The sequence below is a fragment of the Eurosta solidaginis genome, chromosome X (genome assembly GCF_040869045.1).
Source record: "Eurosta solidaginis isolate ZX-2024a chromosome X, ASM4086904v1, whole genome shotgun sequence".
Taxonomy (NCBI): Eukaryota; Metazoa; Arthropoda; class Insecta; order Diptera; family Tephritidae; genus Eurosta; species Eurosta solidaginis.
Genome location: NC_090324.1, coordinates 17,664,339 through 17,683,804, shown reverse-complemented (window position 1 = coordinate 17,683,804; position 19,466 = coordinate 17,664,339). Strand labels below are relative to the sequence as shown.

General features: G+C 40.2%; 2 pseudogenes; both read right to left on the bottom strand.

Moving 5' to 3' along the window:
• Positions 1-13,110: 13,110 nt before the first annotated feature.
• Positions 13,111-13,790, bottom strand: LOC137234803 (uncharacterized; annotated as a pseudogene).
• A 2-nt stretch (positions 13,791-13,792) lies between these two features.
• On the bottom strand, positions 13,793-14,365 carry LOC137234802 (exportin-6-like; annotated as a pseudogene).
• Positions 14,366-19,466: the final 5,101 nt, after the last annotated feature.

Here is a 19,466-nt window from a genome sequence, read left to right as displayed (position 1 = left end):
TAACACCTTAAACAGCAGTTACTATAAAGAGTATATTAGTAGGATTAGGAGTAAAATTTTTTTTAACCCTAAGGCGTTTTACAGTTTCGTTAAATCGAAAAGAAATACTAAAGTGTTTACTTCTACAATGAAGCTTAACGATCATACTTCGAACGATAATGCCATAATTGCTAATATGTTTGCAGATTATTTCAAATCTAACTATTCGAATTCATCCGACTCGGTGCCGTCATATTATACATTTAGTTTGTCCCAACTGAATTCGGCAATAGTTCCTTTTATTAGTGCTGGGGATGTTCTTTGGCATCTGGGTAATCTGAAAATATCTTACTTTGCTGGACCAATTCAAATTCCGCCAGTTGTGCGAAAAACTTGTGAACAATACCTATATCGACCTCTAGCTTGTTTGTTTTATGCCTCCCTGAAGCAAGGGATGTTTCCTATTAAGTGTAAAGGGTCATTTATAATTCCTCTCTATAAGAGTGGCAGCAGATCTTGTGTCACAAATTACAGAGGAATAGCTAAACTCAATGCCATTCCCAAGCTGTTCGAAACGATTGTCGCAAAGCAGCTGGCGTTCAGTGTATCTTCGGGTAATTACTTATCACAGCACGGCTTTTGTAAGGGAAAATCAACAGTGTCTAACCTTATAGAGTTCACTACCCTTGTATCCAAAGCTTTAAATCTAACTGCGAAATTGGTGTTAATTACACATATTTTAGTAAGGCGTTTGATAAAGTATTCTATTCTCTACTCTTACACAAACTCGACCGGTTAGGCTTTCCTCCTTTACTTCTCTCTTGGGTTTATTCTTTTTTCAGTAAACGTAAGCAAACAATTATTTTTAACAACTGGGTCCAACTTTATCAATGTAACTTCTGGTGTTCCACAAGGTAGTCATCTTGGACCAGTGTTATTCCTACTGTTCATTAATGACCTACCAAGGGTTTTGAAGCACTGTAAGCCGTTGATGTATGCGGATGACGTGAAACTTATTATGCCTATCCGCTCACCAGAGGATAGAGCATTTCTTCAGTTGGATCTGAACAGCCTAGATGTATGGTGTAATGTAAACCTCATGTCACTAATCCTTCCGAAGTGTAAGTTCATGTGTTTTACACGGAAAACCTTTAAATCCGATGAGTATGCGATTGGAGATTAAGTTATTAAATAAATCACCAACCCTAAGCTTGATTTTAGATTACATATAGAAACTTGCGTTAATATGGCTAAAGGTACTTTGGCGTTCGTGAAAAGGTGGTCTAAGGAATTTAATGATCCGTACGTTACTAAAACTCTGTTTATATCATTGGTGAGGCCAATATTGGAATATGCTTCGATAATCTGGATCCGACGTTATCAGATTCACTGCAATAAACTATAATCGGTCCAAAAACAATTTTGGCTTTTTGCTTTAAAACACTTGCCATGGGACACGTGAAGGAATCTTCCGCCGTACTGCAGTCGGTTAAAACTATTACAATTGCCTACATTACAGAGCCGTAGGGAGATGCTTAATTTCTTATTTATAGTAAAACTAATGATAGCTAGCCCATTTCTGCTTGACGAAATTAAGTTCAATGTGCCAGTCAGACTGTCTAGATATTTTTAACAACTGCATATAATTACATGCAAGTCGAACTTCGAAATGCATGACCCACTTCGTGGCATTTGTCATGATTTCAATAATCATTGCAAAAACGTAGATGCTTGCGACCGATTTTCAGAATTAAAAAGTATCTGCTTATACGTTAAATATGTAAGGTGTAACCCCCTATACCTCGGTGCGTATTTTCGAATTTCAATTTGAATGGTTTAATAAGTGTACATTATATTTTTGTAATTATTATTTAAATGTATTTAAGTTGCCAAGACGTTTTGTTTATTTCTTTTTAATCAACTCTTTGTATTGTGTAGTTATTATTATTGTTCGGCCTGGGTGCGTCTGAAACCGGCAGTGGGTAGGCGCACACGGGTCGATCTCGGGTTGGTAGTTCACTCGGAAGAAATAAAGAAAAACACAGGAGGGATTTTCCTCGTTATAATATGTGATTTAATTCAAGTGAAAAGAAAATTTACAGTGGATAAAGTTACCTTTACGTAGAAAAATGACGATGGTGCTCCTGGGCGTTGTGAACTGCTTGGCGGTCGATCATAAAAGAGGCCGGTTGTCCCGTTGATGACAACCGCTAAGCCGCGAAAAAGTCCTCTGGTGTTAAGAAGGGGAAAGCCACACACACAACCAACCTCACATATACGTGCATGGGTGCTGACAACCTGCACCCACACACATGCATGTGTATGAAACGCATGCATGTGGATGCATGCACACAAATGCGGCGTGCGTGTGGGTGGCTGGAAATATTATTAAAACGTTAGGGATGCGCGCCGTCAATCAAGTAAAAGTTAGGCATTGGGCCTAAACATGCCGTCCCACTTGCGGTACGCAATCTCACAGTTCTCTAAGGATCACCGACCGTGAAGAAGTGGAAAAAATAAAAAAACTTATAACTAATTATATCTAACTTAACCTAACGATGGCCAGTCCGCCGGCTTGGCGGCACGCAAGATGGTTTCCATAGGGTGCGAGCTTGGTCGCTGAGGCCTCGATCATTCGCCACTTTTCCCGTCATGGTCAGAGGCCTGAGCCATGTTTGCCTAAAGCTAGGGACTGCGAAAAGAAGTAAGAAGATATACGTGTTGATATTTCTTGCCGTTTATTACAAATTCATTGGGAATGAACAAACAAAGAATTTTGCATGAAGAAAATTCAATAAAAAACAAGTAAGGAAGGCTAAGTTCGGGTGTAACCGAACATTACATACTCAGTTGAGAGCTATGGAAACAAAATAAGGGAAAATCACCTAGTAGTAAAATGAACATAGGGTAACCCTGGAATGTGTTTGTATGACATGTGTATCAAATGGAACGTATTAAAGAGTATTTTAAGAGGGAGTGGGCCATAGTTCTATAGATGGACGCCATTTAGGGATATCGCCATAACGGTGGACCAGGGCTGACTCTAGAATTTGTTTGTACAACATGGGTATCAAATGAAAGTGTTAATGAGTATTTTAAAAGGGAGTGGGCCTAAGATATATAGGAAGACGCCTTTTCGAGATATCGCCATAAAGGTGGACCAGGGGTGACTCTAGAATTTGTTTGTACGATATGGGTATCAAACGAAAGGTGTTAATGAGTATTTTAAAAGGGAGTGGGCCTTAGTTCTATGGGTGGACGCCTTTTCGAGATATCGCCATAAAGGTGGATCAGGGGTGACTCTTGAATTTGTTTGTACGATATGGGTATCAAATGAAAGGTGTTAATGAGTATTTTAAAAGGGAGTGGGTCTTAGTTTTATAAGTGGACGCCTTTTCGAGATATCGCCATAAAGGTGGACCAGGGGTGACTCCAGAATTTGTTTGTACGATATGGGTATCAAATGAAAGGTGTTAATGAGTATTTTAAAAGGGCCTGGGCCCTAGTTCTATAGGTGGACGCCTTTTCGAGATATCGCCATAAAGGTGGACCAGAGGTGAATCTAGAATTTGTTTGTACGATATGGGTATCAAACGAAAAGTGTTAATGAGTATTTTAAAAGGGAGTGGGCCTTAGTTTATTGGTGGACGCCTTTTCGAGATATCGCCATAAAGGTGGACCAGGGGTGACTCTAGAATTTGTTTGTACGATATGGGTATCAAATGAAAGGTGTTAATGAGTATTTTAAAAGGGTATGGGTCTTAGTTGTATAGGTGGACGCCTTTTCGAGATATCGCCATAAAGGTGGACCAGGCGTGACTCTGGATTTTGTTTGTACGATACGGGTATCAAATGAAAGGTGTTAATGAGTATTTTAAAAGGGCGTGGGCCTTATTTCTATATGTGGACGCCTTTTCGAGTTATCGCCATAAAGGTGGAATAGGGGTGACTCTAGAATTTGTTTGTACAATATGGGTATGAAATGAAAAGTGTTAACGGGTATTTTAAAATGGAGTGGGCCTTAGTTCTATGGGTGGACGCCTATTCGAGATATCGCCATAAAGGTGGACCAGGGCTGACTCTAGAATTTTTTTTACGATATGGGTATCAAATTAAAGGTGTTAATGAGTATTTTAAAAGGGAGTGGGCCTAAGATGTATAGGAAGACGCCTTTTCGAGATATCGCCATAAAGGTGGACCAGGGGTGACTCTAGAATTTGTTTGTACGATATGGGTATCAAACGAAAGGTGTTAATGAGTATTTTAAAAGGGAGTGGGCCTTAGTTCTATGGGTGGACGCCTTTTCGAGATATCGCCATAAAGGTGGACCAGGGGTGACTCCAGAATTTGTTTGTACGATATGGGTATCAAATGAAAGGTGTTAATGAGTATTTTAAAAGGGCCTGGGCCCTAGTTCTATAGGTGGACGCCTTTTCGAGATATCGCCATAAAGGTGGACCAGAGGTGAATCTAGAATTTGTTTGTACGATATGGGTATCAAACGAAAAGTGTTAATGAGTATTTTAAAAGGGAGTGGGCCTTAGTTTATTGGTGGACGCCTTTTCGAGATATCGCCATAAAGGTGGACCAGGGGTGACTCTAGAATTTGTTTGTACGATATGGGTATCAAATGAAAGGTGTTAATGAGTATTTTAAAAGGGTATGGGTCTTAGTTGTATAGGTGGACGCCTTTTCGAGATATCGCCATAAAGGTGGACCAGGGGTGACTCCAGAATTTGTTTGTACGATATGGGTATCAAATGAAAGGTGTTAATGAGTATTTTAAAAGGGCCTGGGCCCTAGTTCTATAGGTGGACGCCTTTTCGAGATATCGCCATAAAGGTGGACCAGAGGTGAATCTAGAATTTGTTTGTACGATATGGGTATCAAACGAAAAGTGTTAATGAGTATTTTAAAAGGGAGTGGGCCTTAGTTTATTGGTGGACGCCTTTTCGAGATATCGCCATAAAGGTGGACCAGGGGTGACTCTAGAATTTATTTGTACGATATGGGTATCAAATGAAAGGTGTTAATGAGTATTTTAAAAGGGCGTGGGCCTTATTTCTATATGTGGACGCCTTTTCGAGACATTGCCATAAAGGTGGACCAGGGGTGACTCTAGAATGCGTTTGTACAATATGGATATCAAATGAAAAGTGTTTATGAGTATTTTAAAAGAGAGTGGGCCTTAGTTCTATAGGTGGACGCCTTTTCGAGATACCGCCATAAAGGTGGACCAGGGGTGACTCTAGAATTTTTTTTACGATATGGGTATCAAATTAAAGGTGTTAATGAGTATTTTAAAAGGGAGTGGGCCTTAAATCTATAAGTGGACGCCTTTTCGAGATATCGCCATAAACGTGGACCAGGGGTGACTCTAGAATGTGTTTGTACAATATGGATATCAAACGAAAGGTGTTGATGAGCATTTTAAAACGGAGTGGGCCTTAGTTCTATGGGTGGACGCCTTTTCGAGATATCGCCATAAAGGTGGACCAGGGCTGACTCTAGAATTTGTTTGTACGATATGGGTATCAAACGAAAGGTGTTAATGAGTATTCTAAAAGGGAGTAGGCCTTAGTTCTATAGGTCGACGCCTTTTCGAGATATCGCCACAAAGGTGGACCAGGGGTGACTCAAGAATTTGTTTGTACGATATGGGTATCAAACGAAAGGTGATAATGAGTATTTTAAAAGGGAGTGGGCCTTAGTTCTATAGGTGAACGCCTTTTCGAGATATCGCCATAAATATGGACCAAGGGTGACTCTATAATGTATTTGTACGATATGGGTATCAAATTAAAGGTATTATGAGGGTTTTAAAAGGGAGTGGTGGTAGTTGTATATGTGAAGGCGTTTTCGAGATATCGACCAAAATGTGGATCAGGGTGACCCAGAACATCATCTGTCGGGTACCGCTAATTTATTTATATATGTAATACCACGAACAGTTATCCTTCCAAGATTCCAATGGCTTTTGGTTTCGCCCTGCAAAACTTTTTCATTTTCTTCTACTTAATATGGTAGGTTTCACACCGATTTTACAAAGTTTTTTCTAAAGTTATATTTTGCGTCAATAGACCAATCCAATTACCATGTTTCATCCCTTTTTTCGTATTTGGTATATTATTATGGCATTTTTTTCATTTTTAGTAATTTTCGATATGGAAAAAGTGGGCGTGGTCATAGTCGGATTTCGGCCATTTTTTATACCAATATAAAGTGAGTTCAGATAAGTACGTGAACTAAGTTTAGTAAAGATATATCGATTTTTGCTCAAGTTATCGTGTTAACGGCCGAGCGGAAGGACAGACGGTCGACTGTGTATAAAAAGGGAGTGGGCCTTAGTTCTATGGGTGGACGCCTTTTCGAGATATCGCCATAAAGGTGGACCAGGGGTGACCCCAGAATTTGTTTGTACGATATGGGTATCAAATGAAAGGTGTTAATGAGTATTTTAAAAGGGCCTGGGCCCTAGTTCTATAGGTGGACGCCTTTTCGAGATATCGCCATAAAGGTGGACCAGAGGTGAATCTAGAATTTGTTTGTACGATATGGGTATCAAACGAAAAGTGTTAATGAGTATTTTAAAAGGGAGTGGGCCTTAGTTTATTGGTGGACGCCTTTTCGAGATATCGCCATAAAGGTGGACCAGGGGTGACTCTAGAATTTGTTTGTACGATATGGGTATCAAATGAAAGGTGTTAATGAGTATTTTAAAAGGGTATGGGTCTTAGTTGTATAGGTGGACGCCTTTTCGAGATATCGCCATAAAGGTGGACCAGGCGTGACTCTGGATTTTGTTTGTACGATACGGGTATCAAATGAAAGGTGTTAATGAGTATTTTAAAAGGGCGTGGGCCTTATTTCTATATGTGGACGCCTTTTCGAGACATTGCCATAAAGGTGGACCAGGGGTGACTCTAGAATGCGTTTGTACAATATGGATATCAAATGAAAAGTGTTTATGAGTATTTTAAAAGAGAGTGGGCCTTAGTTCTATAGGTGGACGCCTTTTCGAGATACCGCCATAAAGGTGGACCAGGGGTGACTCTAGAATTTTTTTTACGATATGGGTATCAAATTAAAGGTGTTAATGAGTATTTTAAAAGGGAGTGGGCCTTAAATCTATAAGTGGACGCCTTTTCGAGATATCGCCATAAACGTGGACCAGGGGTGACTCTAGAATGTGTTTGTACAATATGGATATCAAACGAAAGGTGTTGATGAGCATTTTAAAACGGAGTGGGCCTTAGTTCTATGGGTGGACGCCTTTTCGAGATATCGCCATAAAGGTGGACCAGGGCTGACTCTAGAATTTGTTTGTACGATATGGGTATCAAACGAAAGGCGTTAATGAGTATTCTAAAAGGGAGTAGGCCTTAGTTCTATAGGTCGACGCCTTTTCGAGATATCGCCACAAAGGTGGACCAGGGGTGACTCAAGAATTTGTTTGTACGATAAGGGTATCAAACGAAAGGTGATAATGAGTATTTTAAAAGGGAGTGGGCCTTAGTTCTATAGGTGAACGCCTTTTCGAGATATCGCCATAAATATGGACCAAGGGTGACTCTATAATGTATTTGTACGATATGGGTATCAAATTAAAGGTATTATGAGGGTTTTAAAAGGGAGTGGTGGTAGTTGTATATGTGAAGGCGTTTTCGAGATATCGACCAAAATGTGGATCAGGGTGACCCAGAACATCATCTGTCGGGTACCGCTAATTTATTTATATATGTAATACCACGAACAGTTATCCTTCCAAGATTCCAATGGCTTTTGGTTTCGCCCTGCAAAACTTTTTCATTTTCTTCTACTTAATATGGTAGGTTTCACACCGATTTTACAAAGTTTTTTCTAAAGTTATATTTTGCGTCAATAGACCAATCCAATTACCATGTTTCATCCCTTTTTTCGTATTTGGTATATTATTATGGCATTTTTTTCATTTTTAGTAATTTTCGATATGGAAAAAGTGGGCGTGGTCATAGTCGGATTTCGGCCATTTTTTATACCAATATAAAGTGAGTTCAGATAAGTACGTGAACTAAGTTTAGTAAAGATATATCGATTTTTGCTCAAGTTATCGTGTTAACGGCCGAGCGGAAGGACAGACGGTCGACTGTGTATAAAAACTGGGCGTGGATTCAACCGATTTCGCCCTTTTTCACCGAAAACAGCTATCGTCCTAGAATCTAAGCCTCTACCAAATTTCATTAAAATTATCATAGACAAATTAAATGAAAAAGGGCGGAGCCACACCCATTTTGAAAATTTCTTTTATTTTTGTATTTTGTTGCACCATATCATTACTGGAGTTGAATTTTGACATAATTTACTTATATACTGTAAAGATATTAACTTTTCTTTTAAAATTTTACTTTAAAAAAACTTTTTTTTAAAAAGTGGGTGTGGTCGTTCTCCGATTTTGCTAATTTTTATTAAGCATACATATAGTAATAAGAGTAACGCTCCTGCCAAATTTCATCATGATATCTTCAACGGCTGCCAAATTACAGCTTGCAAAACTTCTTCATTTTAAATAGCGATCTGAGATGAGTGCTCAGGCACCTACATACCAAATTTCATCAAGATACCTCAAAATTTACTCAAGTTATCGTGTTATCGGACGAACGGACATGGTTCAATCGAATTTTTCTTTCGATACTGATGATTTTGATTTATGGAAGTCTATATCTATCTCGATTCCTTTATACCTGCACAACCAACCGTTATCCAATCAAAGTTAATATACTCTGTGAGCTCTGCTCAACTGAGTATAATAACGTATTGTAACGATAAATTATTGTAAACGCACACCTCTTTGTAATAGATCAATAGATCATAAATAAATGATAAAAAACAACGATAAAAGATTGTAAAAATACATGTGTTTCGGTCGTGACCGAACATTTTGATGTTAGGCCTTGGTTGTGCCCGAGAGTACCCAACCGAAGATGGTACTCTGAGCCAGCAAAGGGCCAAAAGTGGTGGGCAGAATCCCTGGTTGTATTATCTGCGCAGTTACATCTGTCCCTAGGACGAGGCGGATCGGGGCGGATGAATAGAATTGCAGAACCGCCAAACGGAGATGTGCGTACGGGGCTACGATAGCGCTGTCGATGCTGGTCGTGGGTGTCATGCGCCGAAAATTGGATACGACCACAGCATGGGTCGCAATTCTTTTGTTTTGACCGTGTCTTCCTCGTATACGTAGTAGGCATCCTGCTTGCCCGCCAATGTTGCTGGCCGGGAGTTGGAGCTCCTGGGCTCATCAATCACGGTGGTGGGGGAGCATCCGTTAATTAAGGCACGGACGAGGTGTAGACGCCCCCAGTTTCTATCTTCACGTACGCGGTGGGTGTGATCGCGGGGCTAGGAGCTCTGCCCGGAAGGCGGACACTGTGGTGAGTTGTAACGATCAGGATCCGTTGCGGCGGTCCTGCGGCGGATGATGGATGTGGTGTGGTGGTTGCAGGCGAAGAGGCCCTGTCTCCGCTCTGCGGTCGCGAGAATGTCGTCTCCGTTGGGGGTTTCTGGTTTGCCGGCGAAGAGACCGGGTCTCCGCTCGGTCGTTACATGTACGGCGCTGTGCTGTCGCTGTCCCTTGTTGGAGCCGCTTCATATCATGCTGCAATCGAGGTCGTATCCTTACACCTTAGAAAGTTCTAATTGTATTCTGGTTCCTGTCATAGATATAGATACTGTTCTGAAGAGTCTTCTGGAGTTGAAACCAATTACCTCTCCGGGTCTAGATGGTGTTCCTAGTTGTGTTCTAAAGTTTTGCGCTGTCAACTTATCTAAGCCGATCTTTAAATTATTTACACTATCTCTTGAATCTTCTGTATTCCCTTCAATTTGGAAGCAATAATGTATTATTCCCTTAAATAAGAAAGGTAGTAGGTCCAATATCGAGAACTAAACTTTCGGCTATTCCTAAAATGTTTGAAAAGATCATCACCTGCCAAATTCAAAATGCACGTACTTCTTTATTATCACCCAGCCAACATGGTTTTGTATATAAAAGATCAACCACAACCAACTTGTTTGAGTTCACCTCTCTAGTCATGCATGGATTTTTACCCAATAAGCAAACCGATATTATTTATACCGACTTCAGCAAAGCATTTGATTCTGTTAATCATGAGCTTTTAACTCATAAACTTGACTTACTGGGTTTTTCGAAGAATTTATTACTTTGGCTTCGAAGCTATCTCTTAAATAGAACTCAGCGAGTTATGTTCAAAAACAGTCTCTCAGAGTCGAAAGAAGTAACTTCTGGTGTGCCTCAGGGTAGCCATCTGGGTCCATTACTTTTTACCTCCTTTATAAATGACTTACCAATGGTTACCTCGTATTCCCGTGTTCTAATGTATGCAGATGATGTTAAACTATGCTATTCATACTTGCCTTCTGACTCTTCCCGTTTGGATTTACTTCAGGCCGATTTGGACTCATTTCAATTATGGTGTACAAATGCTGCAAATGTAAACTAATGACATTTCACAGAGTCAACCCAGTTTTAAAATCCTATATGCTCCCTTGGAGCGTATATCTGAAGTATGTGATCTAGGTGTCCTTTTTGATGTGAAATTGAGCTTTAACACGCATATTTCATCTATTGTAAACAAGGCATCGGGTGTACTCGGATTTATTAAAAGATGGGCTAGGGAATTTGATGATCCTTATTTAACCAAGACCCTTTGGTTCGCCCAATACTTGAGTATTGTTCCTGTATTTAGTGCCCGGGGTATAAAAATCATATAGATCGGATTGAATCGGTACAGAAGCAGTTTCTAATCTTCGCTTCACGCGGTCTTAACTGGGAATCAAGTCAACATCTTCCACCTTATAGAAATAGACTTCTTGTCATTAGTTTGCCAACTTTAGAGAATAGAAGAACATTACTCCGGGTAATGTTCCTTCATAAACTGATTATCGGTGAGATAGACTCCACTGACCTTGTAAGCATACTGAATTTTTCCGTTCCTGCGAGAACTACAAGACACTATGTACTCTTTCATTTACACATTCTACGGCGTAATTTTGCCAAATAAAGCCCTCTTCGCAATTGGTGCTCGCGCTATAACGAACTGTACAACTGCATTAGTTTTCAGTATTCGATTGCTGCTATACGTAAGGAAATACTCTCACGTCTGGCATGATATTTTTAAAGATTTTTAAAGAGATGTCAATTTTATTTCAATATTAATTTTAACTAATCTTTATTTTTGATTTGATTTATGTATTAATTAAAATTTAACTTAATTAATTTGGTTGTTTATTATTTAAGTTTTTACTTTAAATTTTGTTTTTTACGCTTATGTTTTCTTCCCTTGTTATATGTATTGTATCTTATATTTAGTAGTCGACCGCTTTGTGTCTGTGTTGACTTTAACAAACAAATAAAATAAAATAAATAAATATAAAAAATGATTTGGCTGTTGGTGGTATGGTCGGGCGAAGAGACCGCGTCTCCGCTCCGGTTCGGCTGGCATCTTGGTTTCGTGGTGGACGAATAGGTCCAGTCTCCGTTCCAGCGTCCGACGCATATTAAGAAATCGAGTCGTGTATCCGCTCTCGCGGTGAGTCTAGCTCCTCTTCCACATGAACGCTCCATGGCTTGGAGCGGGCTTCTCGTAGTAGTTGCTCCTCCTCGTCGATCGAGGTGATGTGCAGCATCGTGTGGTGCTTCTCGCCGCACCTTTTACATCGCCCTTGGCTTGGGCACGCGTTAGAGCGGTGATCAGGTGCCGGACAATTTCCGCAGTAGCTTCCGCGAATGGTTACGCAGAGGCGCTCTTCTGGCTTTTTCGCACGAAAGATTGTGCACAAGCGGATAGGGTGTCTCTCAAGACACACTCGGCATTCCGATGCATTACGCGCTGCGTTCGCGGCGTCATTCCGTTTCAAAGCGGCAAAATGGCCAATTTTTCTGAAAGGAATGCAATATTTTTGAATGGGTCAGATCATTCTCAAAGTGCGGGGGCGAGTGGTCATTTTGATAGGCTGAGGTATATCTATCTGTTGCCGCCTTTGTCAGAGTGACGGCGTTATTTTAAATAGTAAACGAAGTTAATGGTCTTTTCATTCGTGAAAAGGGGGCTTGCATATGGCAGGATTATTAAAATCAAAAAAGTCTAATCGGCAGAAACTTTTCGACTTGCATTGTTAGATTGGCGAGGCTTGCTACACGACGGGTTCTATCTGTCCATATCCTTATGCTAAATGGTATGTGCCACCCTGTGGCATGTTTCTTTTTTCAGCTGATAGAGTTGATGTGATGAATTTGTAGCCGGAGAATTGATATGTATATAGTTTTGTCATTGGCACTAGGGCAGTAAGACACTAGTGCCATAGAAAATGTTGCCTCTTTCTCATTTCGGGATTTTTCCTGTCGGGACTCTTCCATATTGGGACTCTTTAATTTCGGGACTCGGATTTTTTTTTTTTTTGTACCGATTCCTTAATTATGTCTGTTTGCGATGTTTGTTGTTGAAAACAATAAGTCTACAATTCTGAACGAAAATAAGTTTTAAGTGTACGATAACATGCCGATGTCGGTGGTTTTATGGCCGTACTTTTGGCACATTGGAAAAATCTACCACTACCAACATTTTCATTATTTAAAGTCTGCGCACTGGTATAAGCAAAGGCAAAAACGAAAAAAAAATATTCGCGAACATTTATACATACCTATGTATATAATGTAAATTCCATAGAATTGAAACAAACGGTAAATTCGATTCATTGTGCCGTTGCTTCATTCTTTTAATTTTTACGCATGGTTGAGTACGGTGGGGGTAATCAATGAGGAGAACAAATAGTAAGTTAATTTTATTATGTGATAATTTACTATATTCTTTTTAATAATTAATTAATTTTCTTTTTCAGGTTACTGGCGTGGAGATGCCGGAGATGAAGCTTTGGTTTCGTATCGGATTTTTTTTGTTGTTTGTACGTACCGGCATCGCAAAGGGGTGCTCCAACTGCGGCGTCGGCCGCGCCGTCAGTGGTCACACCTTCGCGATGTCCAGTGACACCGATATTAATTCAATTTCTTTTATTTTCCTTGCAAGTTGGTGGTGTGGGATATCCCTGTACTGAAGACATATATGCAGCAATAAATCACAATACAAAATTGTTGGAAATCATTAATGTTTTTGTAATCATTGGCTTAAATGCATTTGCCACCATGTCTTTGTAGAGGTGCAGGGGACCTTAAAGTATTCTAAAACTTCGCTAAAAATACTCAAAATGTTCGGCAGGCCTGATGAAATATTCGAAACTGATGAGTGCATATCAAGCTCAAGAAGATTTTGTGCTACACATTTTACGTACTCGCAGAGATGATTAAAACGCCATGTATAATCTTGTTGCTGCTCTTCGATGTACTCCCACGGCAAAGCTAAGTAACCAAGACGGCTTTTATAAATATTCGCTATACATTGACTTGGTAAATGCGTTAATTTTGGACCAGCTTGTATCAGTCGGGCAACGTATAGCGTTTCCAAAAAACATTTTGGTCTTTTCACAGTCGAAATAGAAAGTAACAGTTGACTCGCTGATATTGCTACTATTAGCGCAACCGCAACATTGGCGGGCAAGATTACAATGCCAACCGCATCAAGAAGACATTTTATTACTTCATCTTGCTTCATGCTTATCGACATAGGTAATATGCTACGTAGCGCCATTAATATTTGAGCATATAAGTAATCAGAATCAGTCTGAAATGTCGATTTATCAAGGTTTAATGTTGAAATTTTGTTTCTAGTAAAGAATGTCAATAGGTTTTCAGTGAGTAGCTTCAAATGGAAACTTGTGAGAAAACAGCATTAGGCCTCGATTCCGCTAAAAGCGCAATACATTCAATGCATTATGATAAAAATTGGTACCACTCAGTTTGCGTAATTTCTTCCACCAACTCATTGTCCAATAGCTCTAGCTCCGATTTATTAAATTCAAAAAGTATACGCCGCATTATCTCCACAACAAATTGATACAATACATCATTTTAACGACTTTGTTTTGAGCTTAGTACCAGTCCCTTTACAATGGGCGTCCATATTTCCAGTTTTTCCGTGAAATAAAGTGCACCATTTTTTGAGAGTGTACAACAATAAAGCGATTTAACAAATGATTCCAATAAATCATTTTGTTGCCCCATTTTCGACCAATAGCGATCGGTATAGAGGGGTAGAAGTTCCCTAAACTTATCAGCATACATCTCACCTTGTTGTTTAGTTGTGTTATGTTGTTCGAAAAGGCCGTTGACGCCTGTCATCATAGTTAAAGCATGAGGTAGTGGCCTTTGCAGATACATTAGCTCATTTAACACAGATTATGCTGCCAATGAAGTTTCAGGCTGTGATGCACGCATTGTGCTAAGTCAGTATTAAATGCAATGAAATGAAATTCATTTATAAAAGAATTCCAGATCAAAGAAAAATCAACGTCTCATGAGCTCAGTTTTGGCTTAAGCTCTACCTCGCTGAGTACAGCATTTGGTTTCAAAGTGAATTTGGAGAACTTGCAGCAAGCTAAATCTGATGTGGAGGGTAACTATATAACAACAATTATACTCTAACTATTCGTGCCTTCACGTGGAAATTTGCTACCCGATCCTGCGATCGATGAAGTGCGTTGTTTGTTTTATGCTATACAGCATCGCTCTCCCATGACATCACAAACGCTGCAAGCCAAAAGCTAAAAACGACTTGCGGTTGCATGATTGTTAAAGATATAGAAAGTTATAATATTGAAGAAAATTATCGCTTGTTCGGCACAGGTGGCTATACAAATATCTCAATGCGCTTCGTACAAACCGAGAATGAAGCATTCGAAGCGCTTGTTGAATTGTGTAGGCATTGGGATCCGGATATATATGGTGGCTATGAAAATGAGACTGCATCATGGGGTTTTGTGTTAGAGCGTTCAAAGCAACTTGATTTTAAGATTGCACCATTATTGTCACGTGTACCCTCACAGAAAGTACGTGAATATATAGAAGAAGATCGTAAACATTTCACAGATTTTGAGGTCGAGATGAAACTTTGTGGTCGTATACTTTTAAACGTTTGGCATTTGATGCGCTCCGAAATTGCACTTACATCATATCCCTTTGAAAAATGTCATGTATCATATCCTACATAAACGTTTTCCAGCTCATTGTCCTCGCAATCTAACGGAATGGTTTGATTCGCCTTATACCCGTTGGATTTTTATTGATTATTATATAGAATGTGCCTGTGGTACGTTGGCATTGTTAGAACAGCTTGATCTGATTGGGCGCACTAGTGAAATGACAAACTTATTAGAAATTTAGAATGATTTAAGAGGACGTTTTGGCTTAGTGAGTCCAGATCAACGTATATCTAAAAGTTTTTCAGCTATGCAACTGTCCGCTTCGTCGTCAAAAGCCTGTTTACTAAATAACAGACAAACCGAGCTGCCAACAACATGCTCAAGCGTTGCTCAGCCTAGGTGTCGATCAGTCGTGTTCAACCGCAAGCGCGTCTACAGGCTTCACAATGATATGGAAGGGGTTGGAATATCGGGTGATATTGGTTGGATAACGTTCAACGAGGTAAGTGAAATGCATTTCCCATATGTTCATATGTGTGATATACAATAAATTTTCCTCGCTCAAACCCCCTACATTCTAGATACAGTGCGACAGCGCGGGTAGCAGTTTGCTATGTGTGTAGTGATATCGAGCAAGTAGCAGCACTGTGGTTGAAATCAAGCAGAAGATGTTGTACCAAAGAGAAATTTTGCGACCGGAATGTAAGTAACATGCTTCTTCACTTTTTGTAAGCCGTATTATGGCCTTAGTTTGAGGCTCAAATAAATGTGATTTCGCAACAAGCATTTCTGTAAATGCTTCGAGTTTAAAAGGAAACTCGAGTAAATAAATCTTGAACATTCAAAGGCACATTCTAGTATAACAATTGTGCAACGCAACAATACGCAAAAAATTTAGCGTATAAAAACTAATTTATAGCAATAGGACATTTGCGCTTATCTTCTCATAGGGTACCTATGGTATTGCGTTATCGCAGTACCAGTTCCTAAAACCACTTATGCAAATATAAAATGCCAACATGGCAAATATTTTAGCGTGTTGGATATTTCGGTTTTTTTTGTTTGTGGTACTGCGAGTCTTACATAAATAATTTTTAACAATTACGAACCATAGATATTCGCACAGTCATATGTCTGCCCATATGTTTGTATTTATATACATACAAGAATTTCATCTTCAACCACAATGGTTGGAAATACCCCCACTCAGCATTTCTGTGATTAAATTTTGAGTTTCCCTACATATGAGTACAATTTTATGACTCTTTCTGACGAAATAATGAGTTATCATACAACTGAACAAAGGAAATAATCGGATCTGAATACTTTTGATGATCAAAACTGAAAAAAATTTCTAGATCACTTTTTGGAATTACTTTGAAGCCTCATGATGATTAAATTTTAATATTTCATAAACGTCAACAAACAGAATAATCAAATGTGGGGTACATTTTCTCCCGGCGCGACATTAATTTTCGAAGAGAAAATGCTTTTAAATTTGAACGTTTTCAATCATCTTGGGTTATGATATTTAAATATTTTTCGATCAGAATTTAAAAAACAGGAAAAAATGATGGCTGGGAGCTTTAACCATTAAAATTTGTTTGTGTTAGTTTACAAACCTGGGCAATTTAATTCGCCCCATTTTTCAGATTCCACGAATTTGGATGCTGGTGATACATCACCGGTGGCATGATCGGTGGTAGTAGTTGCCAATGAGGCAGAGTTATTTACATTCCCAACAGGCATTCCTGTAAATGGGTTTGCAAATGACGTTAAGTAAGTTTATACAAATTAAGCGTTTACAAAACGTCTGAAAGAAAGGTAAATTTAATCGAGGAAAAACATCGTCTTGTAAACTTAATGTCTATTTCTGTGAACCCCTTTTTTCTTTAATGAGATTGTTGGGTGGTTAGTAGTTAGTTCAAGATTTTAGGTGTTGAGATGTTTTTTGATAAATTCTGTTGGCCTTGTGCGTTGGTTCTTTGTCCCCGCTCGGGGTGAGCGAGTGAATGTGGGTTGTTTTGTTGGAAATTTTAAAATATAAATAGATTCTGTGGCAGATCGGTTCGCCCTTCTGCGGTAGGCTTTTCTGTTGTCCTCGTTATGGGATAACGAGTGAGTTGTGGGTTGCTTCTTTAAAAATTGGAAACAAAACAGGCCGTGGATCTTTATATTCTTTGGCAGATATCGGATCTGCGTTAGGTTATGGGCCTCGTTTCGGGTGAACGAGAGCTGGATTTTTGGTGGATTCTCGATAGGAAGGTGGAGTTTGGAAAGGAGGGAGAGGAACGGAGGGATTGTTATGAGGAGCTCTTGGCCTTCTCGCAATCCATCTCATCCGTTGGAAGAAGGATCAGTTTGACCAAAGGTCGTCTGACTTGACCCTTCGCGGTTATGAGGTCGACTACGCGAACTCGGTAATCTTCGCCGGGGTGTACGTTGACGACTCGACTTAACCTCCATTCGTTGGGAGATAAATTGTCCTCTTCGAAGACAGCGAGATCTCCCACTTGTATGTTTTGTTTTGGTTGCTTCCACTTCACTCGTTTTTGAAGTTCGGATAGATATTCCACCTTCCATCGCTTGCAGAAAGTATGATGGAGGGCTTTGAGTTTCTGCCACCGATTGATCATCGAGGCAGAGCTCTCACTAGCATCTGGTTCTGGCGGAGCTAGTAGGTGGCTACCGGTTAGGAAATGTCCTGGGGTTAGTGGTTCCAGATCCGTTGGGTCATTCGACCCTGGACTGAGTGGGCGCGAGTTGAGGCACGCCTCAATCCTGCACAAAAGTGTTTGGAACTCCTCCATGGTGTACTTATGGGGAGACGCGATCTTTTTGAGGTGGCTTTTGAAGCTCGTCACTCCCGCCTCCCACAAGCCGCCCATATGTGGAGAAGCGGCGGGAATAAAATGCCAGGTTAATGCTTGATGGCTGTACTTTGAGACTGTTTTGTCTCAGCTTTCTGCCAGAAAGTCTTTAAATTCGGATCGTAAGTTGGGACTGCGCCTGCTTTCGGTGAATAATGCAGGTTTTGCAATTGTGGATAATAGCTCTGATCATGTCTTGACGTTCGGTATCCAGTATTGGGTTCGGATGAGACGGAGCATGAGCTGGTTCTCCCCATGAAGGGAGTCACGATGAGCCATCATGACTGTAAGGCGAGACAGCCTACAATTGTAAGGCAAAACGACCGGATGACGCTCGTTATATGACAAGTCTTTTGAAGCTCCTAGACGCCCCCTGTTCTAATAATATCATCTTTGTCGAGGTATGGATTGAGTGACAGTATTTCACTCTTTCGATTAATGGGTTCCCCATTTTTCAGTTTTACGTATTCTGTACTGTAGAATCGTTTTTGACATACTTTAATTAACGCGTGAGTCGTTGCCTTCATTTCATCGGCTGAGATTATGACCGACTTTTCGTGGAACGAGGCTTTTGTTCTTGGGTGAGTTCTTTCATAAAATCTCCTAACATAGGATAGAACCTTCAAAGCCCTGGGTAAATTTGAGAATCGGTGAGAATATCTATTTGATCTACCCTTGTCGTGGCATATGTTTTTGCCCTCTTCTCCTCAATGAATGTTTTGTATTCGGTGTCTTGTGCTGGCCAGTGGGAATTTTCTTCTTGCAGCCAAGAAGGTCCCTGCCACCACAACGAATTGTTGACCATATTGGACGCTAGTAGTCCTCTGCTTCCCAAATCCGCTGGATTAGATTCTAAGTCCACGTGCAGCCAGTCCTTGTTACCGACCATGTCGATGATCTTGGTGATCCGATGTGCGACGAAGGTGGACCAGGAACATGGCGGCTTCCTTATCCATGCGAGCACAATGGTTGAATCCGTCCATAGACGCAGGTTTACAGGTCCATTCTGATGTTCCTAAAAATGGATTCAATTATTTCTGCGAGCAGAAATGCTCCACAGAGTTCTAGACGTGGAAGTGATATAGTCTTCACTTGGGCTACTCGGGTTTTGGCTAGCAATAAAAAAATAAAAAAATGTAAGGCGCGATAACCTCCGAAAAGATCTAAGGCCGAGCTTCTCTTCAAATTTGCGTCGTGCTCCTCTTGATTTTCCCTACAAATTGGCCGGACGGGAACTACATGTTTTATGCCGACTCCGAACGGCATCTGCAAGGCAGATGAGTTTTCACTGAGAGCTTTTCATGGCACAAATACACTCGAAGCGCTTGCCGAACACTGCCGAGGGGCGACCCCGCTTAGAAAAAATTTCTTCTAATTGAAAAACCTTATTTCTAAAATTTTGATGTTGATTTGCACGGGGTTCGAACCCAGGGCATACGGTGTGGCAGGCGGAGCACGCTACCATCACACCACGGTGGCCGCCTTTTGGCTAGCAATAGATTTGTGAAAATTTTATGTCCCTTTTTA